Here is an 11,710-nt window from a genome sequence, read left to right as displayed (position 1 = left end):
CTTATTGCTTTGCTTAGAACTGCTTCTTGCTTTCTTGGTAACAATGAATGTATGGGGTGGCTTAGGCAGCTTCTGCATGAACGGAAGATACAAACTGCTGAGTGGAACTCAGAAGGATGAAGACACTGCAACAAAAGCAGATTTTCTTTCGTATGTTCTTAACTCCTTACTCTTCTCCTTGACCCCTGAAGTGGTTAAAAAAAAGCTCAGATATCGGGGTGGTATTCATCACTAAAAAACCAAACTAAAGTAGAACATGAAAAATAATTCTCAAGTGCAATATTCTTTCACTCTGGAAAAATCTGTATAAACCCTTTTAATCTTTGTACATTTAGAATTACTGTAATTTTGTCAAGGAAGAACTGACTTCAACTTAAGCATGCGTGTTAGTGTTGGTAGACCAGGATTTTGGATAGCAAGTTTTTGGGCATGGATGCTATGTTTCTGTGTTTCAGCAATCAGTACACTAGTCCACCTGTAAGCTATGAGTGCTGCTTTGGCAGAAATAACACGCTAATAGTAATGGGATCTGGATTTTTATGAGTACGTGTTGTGGACAGATTTTGTCCCATCTTAGTTCAGCATATCAGGACACTCATTCAAGAGTTTCTGAACCTGTTGGGCTCCCTGGGTCAGTTCAGCCAGCATACAGAGTTTTAGAATAAAATCCATATAACTGAGGTGCCACAGATGTGGCTTTTGCATACAGTATTATGAATCGGACATAAAGAGTGTGTAAGAGGGACCTTAGCATTCAAATCCCTGCAGACCATAAGCCTGTGAAGGAATTGGGGAGAATCGCTGACAGTTCCCCCGGTGCAGCGTGTAATCTGCACAATGCAGCGGTTCTGTCTCTGAACTGTTTGTACTCCTATCAGTGTCTGAGAGGGATGCTGTTTTCCTGGACTCTAAACGTACCCCCCCCCATCAGAACAGAGGCTGGAGTCTGGGGCAGGCTGGAGGCGCCAGAGTCGTTGCCAGGCGGCGGCTGCCCGGTCGTTTGTGTCTCAGGTCCATGGCAGCAGGTGCTGGAGGCCAAACCTCCCCTGCCCGTGGCTGTGGAATGAGCGTGCGCCTCCGCGGCTTCCGAGGGCAAGGCAGCCTCCTCACACCACCGCTGCAGCGAGCTGGCAGGGGCCGTGGGCTCCGCGCCTCTCCCTTTGCTACTTTTAAGGAAAACTGAGGAGTTTTCTTGAATTGCTGGTCTGGCATCTATACGAGTCAGTCCACTGATTCAGAATGGCAGTTCCAATTCACACAGCTTCTTTGTTTGGGAGCCGTTAACATATTTTAGGGAATTTTTAGCTACCATGTTTGAGGGTTTTTTAAAGGCAGTCCTGCAAAGTTTTTATAATGCACTACAGATGAGTAGGATAATTTAAAATATTACAAAAATATGCAGCGAGCCTTTCTCAGGCTGAAGCAGATAAAGAAGGAAAGGCAAACCCAGAAGATCTAGCAGTGAGGGAAGACACTGGAAGTCTTCATGAAGACAGAACAGCAATAGGGAGTCAGAGTCCTGAAGAGCTCAAACAGGCTGAGTCACTGGAAAGTCTCATGGAGGAAGACAAGCAGCAGGATGCCAGCAGCAGGGGGGATGATGGGGAGGATCTCGTGCCGTCAGAATCCAAATGATCTCACAGATCTCACAATGTCAGAATCCAAAAAGAATCCAAAACTTACCGTGTGCATCACAGTGCAGCAGATGAAGATCAAAACTATGTTAGTTGATCCATGGTTGTGTTGCTTCACTCTGTTGTGGATTTCTTGGGGAAGAGCAAAACCATTAGTTTTGCAATACCTTGTTTTTACTGTTGATAAAGTGGGCATTTTGCAGTTTCAGCCTTACCTGTATGGATAAGGGGCAATTAATGAAAGGTTGGACACGTGAGCAAGGCTTTACGTTACTGTATCTGGAATGGGAAGAAGTGTAATCTCTTTTTTTGCAATGTCATCCAGGTCACAGGGGAATGTCCTGGGTGCTGTTAAATCAGGCAGCATAAAAGAATAGTTGTCTGCACTGGTGCTGGCATAAAGGAGAGCCACAAGCCATGGTAGATGAAATTTTCAGGTGTCTCTTTGTGTGCTGGATTTTCAGTGGAATGCAGAATCTCCTTTATTTTAACAGAAGGTGTTGGTTCTGTTTCTGTTGCTTTCAGTTCACTGCAGTGCATCTAAGATAGTCTTGTGTGGCATAAACAACTGGAATGCTGCTGCTTAATGCTCTGCGAGGCAGTTGCTGCTGGGTTGCTCTGACTGTCTTGTGTGTTGGTTTTGTTTTGGTTTGCATTCAGAATTGAGACAGTAAAGACAGTAACGGGCTGTTCATTGAATAATGCTGAAGCCTTCAAAGATGTTTGCTTCTGGAACCCCTCTCTTGTGTGAAAGAAACTTCAGTTTGGGCACTTTCACCACTAGGCTCAGATGAGTTGAGCAAGGACTACTGAAGAAGAAAGAACCTTAAAAACCTAGAGGACAGAATATTATGCTGTAATACACAACCAAGGAAAGATCAGTGGAATGTGAGCTAGTAATCTGGTACTGAGCTGGCCTAAGACAATAGTGTTGTTCTTTATTAGCACAATTCCTGTGTGTTTGTGCTTACATCCAACACACATGGTTTCATGGCTCTAGGCTTGGACAGAGATCCTCTATCCAATACAGACAGATAGTCCAAATGGTAAGTAGGTAACCACGTTTGCTTCTTAGTCCAGTCCTGCATCATCTCTGCTGCCAGGAGACTACCTGAGATTCAGGGATGGTGCAGGTCAAGGAAGGACAAGAAAAGTCATTGAATCCTAAAAATTACAGATAGGAACGACTTCCTAAATTGCATAGAGATTTGTCCCTGTCTACCTGGGGGTTATCTAGGTAAATTTTATGGCAAATAAAGAATTGCCAAGAAACTGAGTGTAGAGCAATGGAAGAATAGGTTCTCATTCCATTCCTGGGCCTCCAAGGGTCATTTTCAGTGTTGAGAGGAGACTGACAGGCACTGTTCTGGTTTTGTCCCGATGAGACCCATCTGACAGGATTTCTCTCAAGCAGTGCTGTCGTTAGCAGTGCAGAACTAATTTACTGGACAAAATCGGATACGCTGAAGAAAGCAAAACGTCCTCTGGGGTTGTGCAGTTGCAGGCTGAGTCCGGGCAGATCACAACGGTGGTGTGACAGGGTCTGTCAGAAGCATGGAAGTACCTGGGGTGGGCTCTTGCTCTGTGTTTTCTGATCTCGCTCTGCTCTTTGTGACAAGGAGATACTGCCAGTCCCAAGAGAGACAATTATTGTCAGCAGTGTTTATCACCCGGCCCTAGGCTCTGTGTTTCGAAAGACTGGCAGTTCTGTTTTGTCAGATGTATGACTTGACTGTGAAGCATCACAATCACTGCACATACAGAGCAGAAAATACTTCCTCACTTATTTTTAGATAAGCTTAGTCTTCAGTCACTTAAGTTGGGGAATTGACGAATCATCAGAACTGTAGCTGGGAGCTTAACATAGATTTTATTTTTTTTTTTAAATGTATAGAAAAATAACACTTTCTGACTTTGAGCGCTGTGCTAACGGTGTCACACTGCCCTTCAGCTGGTGAAAGTGCTGGGCACAGGGGAGATGAAAGCTACCACCAAATGATGTCAAAGATCATTTTGCCTTTAGCATAGTGGAGGGCCGAATGGAACCCATGGTGGGTTGTTTATAACCCTCCAGCGACAAAGGTCACTGCGTGTTTGCAGCTGTAGGGGTGTTAAAGGGTGTTAGGGTGTTACAGGTGTTATAGGGGAGCACAGTGACCCTGTGGGAGGGGCCCGAAGCATTCCCCTCAGCAGTTCTCATCTGCCTGCTCTTCCTTCCACTCCTGACGATGCGGTGAATAAACACGGGGCAGGGGAGCGGGGCCATCGGGCAGGAACATGTGGGGGGGGAAGTGCCATGGCCACATCATCTCGATGGATTTTTGGGTCTTTGGGCCGCCGCCGATGAGGACAGGGACACTTTGAGCCGCTTCACCCCCGTGGGCTGCAGGGCAGCCATACTGCAGGATCCCCCCGGGAGCAATCCTTGCCCCCCGCGGGCTGCGCAGCCACTCCCGTCCCCACTCTGCTGGCGCCATCGGGTTGCGGCCCGTCCACGGTTGGGGACCACCAGCAGCTCCTTGCATCTCGCCCTGCATCATGCAGCGGGGCCCAGTGGGCGGCATGCGCTGGGACACTGGTCAGGCGGTGCAGAGACCCTAAACCCTCCTGGCTGCCCCTGCGGAGCCCGTTTCATGGTGCCCCCCCTTCTGGTAGGGCCGGAGTCCTGCCCGGGGGGGGGCGCAGTCAGCGTGTCTACGCTGCTGCGCGCCTCCTCTGCGCCCTGTGGTCCCCCTGGCACCATGAGCCAACCCGCACTGCCCCCCCTCCTCTTCCCCAGGCTCTTGGATGGTCCTCACTGCTCCCCACCACCCCCACTGCCATCCTCCTCTGTCCCGCTCTGCCCCCACTGGGTTTCGGTTGCTGTTCAGCCCCGCAAGGCCCCGCGCCCCTCCCTGGCAGGCAGGCGGCTTGTCCTTGGCCTCCCTGGTGAATTATTATTAACTAATAACCCTGCAGAGAGGAGAGGGGGCAGTGCTTAGCACATTTGGTTATGCCTATCCGGAGAGGATTTGTTTACTGAGGGGACAGGTTGGAAAGGAGCTGATGAAAAAAAGGAGATTCATCCCTAGCAAGTCTGAACACAGCAGCCACCCTCCAGAAACAAGACCCCAGTTCGCTGCCCAAAGGCAGCCAAAATGCTTGTGTGTGTCTACAAGTAGAGAATCGGGATTTACAGATGGTGCTACTGTACTTCTCTGCAGTAGCATATATTTCTGCTGGAAATGTGGAGGCTGCAGGGGTTCAGGGTTGTGTTTTAAGTATAAATAGGGAATCTGACTCCTCTTTGTGTTTAGCCTGTTTCCAGGCCGTGGTGGTGCCAGCGCTTCCAAGCAAGGCCTGGGCGCTGGTGGGTGCTGCTTAGGGGCTCCCCGGTGCTGCCCTTTGGAGCTGCTCTACAGCCAGGAGCGGGGTTGGGGGGCTGCAGGGCTGTGCTGGGGGACCCTCACTGACCCTCGTGCCCTGAGGTGACGTTGAGCCCAGAATGGGCCCAGAATTCCTGGGTTTGCTGCTGTGAAGAGGCGAACAAGTGCACTCCTGCTCTGTGTTTATTGTTATCAGATCAAAGAAAGGGTCGGCCCCTGGGGCTCTGTGCCAGGTGGGACAGGTTTCCAGCAGCTGCTGGTGTCTGTCTGAAGTGCTAAGGCTTGGACAACTGGCCCAAGCCAGAGTCCTGTACATTTTATAACTGATAACCATTGTGCTAGTAGGTATTGTACCAAGTTGTAACGACCCACTTATACTGATGTAGAAAGTGTTAAAGTATTGGAATACTGCAGCCTGAACAACAGGCCCCAAGCTGAAGCTGCTAACTTAGTGTGTAGTCATTAATAAAGTATGTAAACTTGCTAGTGAGAGATGCAGCTTAGACAAAATATAGTCGGTAGTGAGGAGAGAATGTTTCCAACTTTCCTTTCTCAGCCTTCTTCGAGGCTGACATCCCAGGTGTTTGGCCTTGTTAGAAACTCCCTTGGTTTCCCCCCCGAGCCCTGGCCAGGATTCGGGTAGAATCCAACAGGAGGATGAAACCAGAAATTTTCCGCTCAAAACAAAGGTGCCAGCTATTCTGGCCTGTCGATCTCTGGTATAGAAGGCTGGGCCCGTTTGCAGCTTCTTTGGCATTCTCACCTATATGGGTGGACGCACCGCGTAGGATTTCCCACTTGCTGGGACAGGCTCTGCAAACCCTCGCTGTGACCGGGGCTGCCCAGCCGCTGCGGATCTGGATGATGATAATATATGCAAGTGGTGATGTATTTTTTTTAATCTCCATTCTCTCTCTCTCGTGTAGTAATGATTTAATGCATTACCCTGTTTTTTGCTGTTTGCTGCTTTAAGTGCACTATTCTGCTTTTTTCTTGCTGCATGTTTTCTGTATTACACTGTTACCACTAGTAAAATACGCCTGCTCTTTTCACTCTGGTGTCTGAGTTTAATTGTTATCCTTAATCAGCAGAGCACTGTCCCAGCTCTCAGGGTGCTGCGGTGGACGGTCCGGCTGTCCAGGGCCAAGGGACGGCTGCTGCTCTTGGGCTAGGATCTTGAAGCTTCAGCGAGGCGCCTGCAGAGAGAGGAGACTGTTGAGGCTCCGCTGAAGGTGGGTGTGAGGGTGTGGGGCAGGGCCGGGCACCCTGTGGTGTGTGGGTCCCAGCTGCACGTGGGAGCCGTGGGCACAGAGAGCTCTGTGCAGAAAATGAGGTGCCTCTCACCCCTCAGCTGGGACTCCACTTGCCTCCCCTGGGCTCATCTTCTCTCAGCCCTCCCCATCCTGACCTGCCTGCTCTGCATGTGACAGGAAGGAGACCTGACTCCAGCAGAGCGAGGGGACCAGAGCTGGGCATGGCCCTGCGGGGCCAGGAGAGCCTCCTCCTGGTTCCTGGTGCTGCCAGAGACCAGCACTCGGATCCCCTGCCCATCCCTGCCCAGACAAGGGGCAGCCTCGGCTCTTGGGGAGTGGAGGGGCCCTCCGTCCTCTCTTCAGAACTCTTATCCAAAGAGATGCAGACCTCTGCACAGATAAAGCCCCCGGGGTCCTGTGCTGAGCACACGCACGCGGGCAGTGTCCGACGGGACAGAGCGACTCCTGCTCCAGCACCAGGCTGAGGGCTGGGAAGGTTCATCACCACGGCCTGAGCTGCTGGGACACCTTGACTGAGGGGAACACGTGGGGTTTACAGCTTCGCCTAACAGGGTGATTTCTGCTGGGAGGTTCACTGGCGGGGAGATGTCACTATTGTGCTGCCCCCTTTCCATGGCAATGCCCTTCCTCACTGTTCTTCATGACCTCGCCCTGCCTATATCTGTCACTGGGTCTGCTCTTGCTGGGGCAGGGTCGCTTTTAAGTAACACTTGCAACGGGGAGAAGGGGTTTCAGAAAAGAGTGCCTATGAATGGAGAGGGCAGTTCCAACATCTTGCAGCAGAAACCTCAGTAGAGTTTGGCCAGCAACTAACTCGGCACTCCAGAACACCCCACCTCTACATGCTTCACGGCTAATAGAACAGCCCTCTGAGACACAACACTCACCGTTTTCTCTTCCTCCACACACAGATCGCACAGCAGAAGACCATCCCCAGCAGCATGGAGCCCAGGACTGCCGCGGCCCCTTCTATGCAGTATCTGCGGAAATTCATAGGAGCCGCAGCATTTGATCTTCTCTTGTCTTCTGCTTCTGGAGGAACAATTCTGTGCGTTAGCGTGTCCTGTGCAGGACTGGTCACCTCACAGAAGGTCTGACGTGTCCAGGGCCAGTTCTTCTCACTTTGTCAGCTACTCTGAGCCAGTGACTGTCCTGGGGCTGCGATGTTTCCTTGGTTTCAGTAGAAGAGAGGAAACTCCCAGAGCCATTGCATATCAGTGCACTCTGGAGTGCCCCTTTCCCCTCTCAGCTTTGCTTATGCTCTGAGGTGGACGTAATTGAGTTTTCCCAGTGTCAGGGGTTTGCTCCCCTTTCCTGGTCACCCTTCCCATCTGTGCACAATTCCTTTGGCGCTTCCCACCCTTAGCCTCTGGGGCTTGCTAGTGCTGCTGTGCAGAGGCTCCCTCTGACCCTTGGGGAACAGTTGCCCCTCTGAACTGAAGTCATCAGGCCAGATGGAGCATGCGTGGGGGAGCACAGCAATCGCCCCTTTGAGTGAGAGGGACAGAAGCATAGCTCTCCCTCCCCAGCCCAGCACCCACACCCCGAGGGGACAGACTTGGGCCCTCTCAGCAACCTCGCTCTCCCTCTTCACCTTTTCCCCAGTGTGGGCACTGCTCGTGTGCCTCCAGTTTTTCAGGACTCGTCTCCCACTTACGACCCCCTGCAAGACTGGATCCCATACCTCGATTTTTTTGAAGAATTCTTTCGATCCTGGCGTAATAGGATTCCTTGGGGTTGGACAGCACTGCCAAGAGTCAGAGAAAGGTAATGCCTCAAAGAAAGGTCATGGCTCGGGCACAGAGGGTGAGGAAGGGTGGTGCAGGTTCTCTCTAAGCCTGTGCCCGATCTGCACCCCTTTGACCCTCAGGTCCCAGGAGGGATCCCCCTCTGCTGTACCCGGGGCCTCCAGGCACCCACAGCAAGCTCTGGGATGCAGGTGTGGTGGGAGGCCTGTTTGATTAAGAGTCCCATTGCCCACTGTCTGCTGAGTGTGGCTGAGATGCTCTTGTTCCCCCGCTGGCAAAGTTCTGAAAGTCCTGTGATGGTCTATGCTGGGAGGTGAACGTCTGTCTGAAACCAAAAAACTCTACACCCCAGAGGTGACAGTCCTCCTCAGAGAGCTGTTCCCGGCTTCTTTTCAAACACTGGCTCTGCACTAACCATTGTGGGCTGTGCTGCTGACAGGGTGTGCAGTACCAGGCACTAGGGGCAGAGCCTGCGACAGGGAGAGGTTTGATGTATGACACTGGGTAACCCAAGGATAGCAATTACCTGGCTCGCCCACTGATTGAACTGCCTCTGTTGGCTCATCAGAGGCTGGCACCGCTGTGCTGTCTCCTTCCTCAAACGCCGCCTCCTCCATAGCCTCAGGGCCCATCTCTTTAGAAAGAAAAAAGGTCAGATTAAGCAGAAGTAGCCATCCCTCATCAGGATGATGATGCCTTCCGAGGGCAGTACTTCTCAAAGTACATCACAGTGCTAAGAAACAAGGCCTAGACGTTTGGGGGTCCACCTAGTCACAGGTTCAAACAAGGTGTCATTCACAGAGAAGGCTTTCAGCACTAGACCCTTTCCAGTTTAGTAACAGACAGCAAATCCTGACCTGCCCAGAGACTAGGAGACTGCATGTGGACTTCTTTTCGTTCCACTTAGTGCATTTTTGGCAAACTGCAAGGTGATGGCAGGTTACGTCCTTCAGAGAGGACAGGAAGATGCTGTAGCCAGCTGAGCTGGGGACAGAGGTTTTCTGAGCGGCACTTCCCACGGTCCCCCAAAACAAGGGGAAAACCACCAGCCAGTTTTCGAAAGCACAGCTAGAAGCAGAGAGCTAAGGCACCCGGGATGGAATTCACAGCCCTTCCTTTTCGCTGCTTTCAGGTCAGGCGTCAGGCCTCACACTGGGTGTCCAGCTTTCACCCGTCCGTGACACCGAGGCGTCACTGAGAGGCCTCAGACATCAAGGAACACCAAGGGGCTGGAGCAGGCTGTGAAGCTGGGGCTGCTCCTATCCTGGCAAGGGCAGGCCTGCAGCCCCAGCACTGTCTGCTGGTCTCAGCCAGCCCCAGCTGCCTGCGCGTCCTCTGCTCTCTCCCCCCTGGCCACTGGCAGGGTGCTGCCCTCTCAGCACTGAGCAGCAACCAGCTTCTTGGCAAGTCCCTCCCGCACTCGAGGTGTCAGTGCCAACAGCTCCTGCCAGCTGGACACCACCATCTGCCCAGAACAGCTCTGGCCCCAGTAAGGCTTTAACTGGGGCAGCAGCAGTTCCTGGGGCTCAGCTGGAACCCCAACTGCCAGCAGAGACTCGACCACCTCTGCAGCTCACCAGCATCCGCAAGGCCTGAAGCTGAGTGTCACCGCAGGGAGGCTCTGGGCGACCCCTTCCTACTGTGCAGGCTACGCCTTGTCCCTCCACGCATCTAAAACCTGAGCTTGAGAAGGCTTCTGCTTAACAGGGACAGACACCTACCGTGGTCTGGCATGGTCTGGTCCAGCTCATTCAGGATTTCCTGCAGGACATCTGAGGTTTTCTGGGAGGGTTTTCCTGTATCGGTGTTGTATTTTGCTCTGTGAGGAGCTGAAGGGAAAGTCCAAAGTTAAATTTCTCACAAATAGTGAAGACGAGTGCTTTTTCTGTGAAGTCAGTCAAGACTGACTACTCACCTCTGTGACGCCAGGGAAGCTCCAGCGCAGGATCCTGCCGAGAATCTGGAAAAGCCCTTCCTGCCCTGACATCTGCAACCAAACACCCATGAGAGTTCCCATCAGGCACTGTGATACACACGGTCATGACCGAGCAGCAGAAGAGACGAGCAGATCACGCAGTGATACTGCACACACACTGCAGGTCCACGTTCTCACAGCCGCGAGAGACGCCTCGCTCACATCTGGGCTTTGAGCCGGTGGCTCTCAAAGGAAGTCAAAAGTTGTGACATACCCGTGCGATCTCCCTGAGAGTCTGCCCTGGAAGCCAGCGGGGAAGCTGGATAGTCATCGCCTCCAGCCACATCTGTGAACAGACAGGACAGAGAAGCTCCTTCAGTACACCTCTGCAGGTCTGAATGGCTGTGAAGGCAGTTCCAACATGGGATTGCTCCAGGGTACTCGTCTCCCCCCTCCACCAGGAGTAATGTTGGGGGCAGGTACTGGGTGCCTGGACCAGGCATGCAAACATGCACAGAGGTGATGGGAGAAAGGACTCCCTGCAGCTCACACCAGCTCTAAACTCAACCCCAACAAGCCCACCACTGGTTTTGCAGCAGGCACTAGAAGCAGCACAGAGTCTAGAGGCTGTCACAGACACCTTGGCAAGGCAGAGTTCTGACGGCACCCATTCCCTCTCTGATCCTCTTCTGCACACCTGAGTTTGGGCTAAGAGAGCGTTAAGTGACATTTCACACAAAGGGAATATTAAAACCTGAGTGCTCACTCATTCAAGGGACATACCTGTGTGATAGCCTTGATCCTCCCGGACAGGACCCGTCTGAGCAGTCGCATGGCCACTGGCTTCGGTCACAGCTGTAATCAAGCATGTTCCCATTAGAGGTTGTGAGCTCCCTTCCCAGTGACCTGCAGTGACTGGAGGGGGTCAGGTAATGCCCTGGGACCCAGATGTGGGCAGATATTTCCAGAGGTGCAGAGGGGCCAGGGTGACCCATTAACAGCACCTGGAGGCTTTCAAGATACTGTTTCCAGGCCCTGTGCAGCAGCCCTCAAGGATCGGATGGACAAACGTATGGCCCCAGGGGATTTCTTCCTGGGACACCTCTTGTGGGTGCAAAAGGAGCCCACGTGAAAACATTATTGCTCCTGTATCTGTTGGAGAAGAGCCCAGTGGCCAGGGAGAGGCTGCCCCAGCGCTGCCCCGTCTGTTCCCTGGGCTGTGGGCTAGGGCTGTGTGTCCCATGGCAACCTGGGTTTGCCCAGGGAGAGCATTGCAGGGCTGGAGCAGTGGACATCTCCAGACGGACATCCCTGAGGCTGAAAGCTGTGATCCAGCTGGGGAGCAGCAGAGCCACAAACCCCCCAGACGTGGCTGTGCCTGGCCTGGGGAAGAAGTGCTCCCGCGGGCTATTGCCCGGCTGCTGCCATGCTGTCAGGCCCTGCCACACCGAGCCGGGGGAAGGCTGCCCCAGGGCAGGCGGCACAGGGCCGTCTCCAGGGACGCTTTCTCACGGCTGCTCCCAGTCCCACTGTCCACCTGGAAAAGGCCCCCGCAGTGGAGGCAGCCCCCTGTGCCCCTGTACAGGGTATCTGCCTCCCGCTGCCTGCGGAGCTGGACACGGCTGGCCTGGCCCAGCCCGGCCCCGTGGCTCTCCCGGCCCTGCCCCCCCACCACCCCAGCCCTGCTGTCAGCCCGAGGTGCGGTGGGCACTGGCCCTCACCTGCCCACTTACCTAATGCCCGTGCCCGCCATGGAGCAGCGCCGGCACCCTGA

At 53.1% G+C, this 11,710-nt stretch overlaps 1 long non-coding RNA gene across 1 annotated transcript; it reads right to left on the bottom strand.

The window, feature by feature from the left end:
• Positions 1–6,094: 6,094 nt before the first annotated feature.
• LOC113490732 lies at positions 6,095–8,558 on the bottom strand. The gene is made up of 3 exons (XR_003400294.1): positions 8,548–8,558; positions 7,161–7,305; positions 6,095–6,195 (listed from the first exon to the last, which is right to left on the bottom strand). It is a non-coding gene; the product is annotated as an uncharacterized LOC113490732 (long non-coding RNA).
• Positions 8,559–11,710: the final 3,152 nt, after the last annotated feature.

The sequence above is a fragment of the Athene cunicularia genome, unplaced genomic scaffold (genome assembly GCF_003259725.1).
Source record: "Athene cunicularia isolate RWA unplaced genomic scaffold, athCun1 SCF_25, whole genome shotgun sequence".
NCBI classification, from domain to species: domain Eukaryota; kingdom Metazoa; phylum Chordata; class Aves; order Strigiformes; family Strigidae; genus Athene; species Athene cunicularia.
The sequence above is the reverse complement of the archived record's forward strand: the minus strand, read 5'-3'. Positions and strand labels throughout refer to the sequence as shown.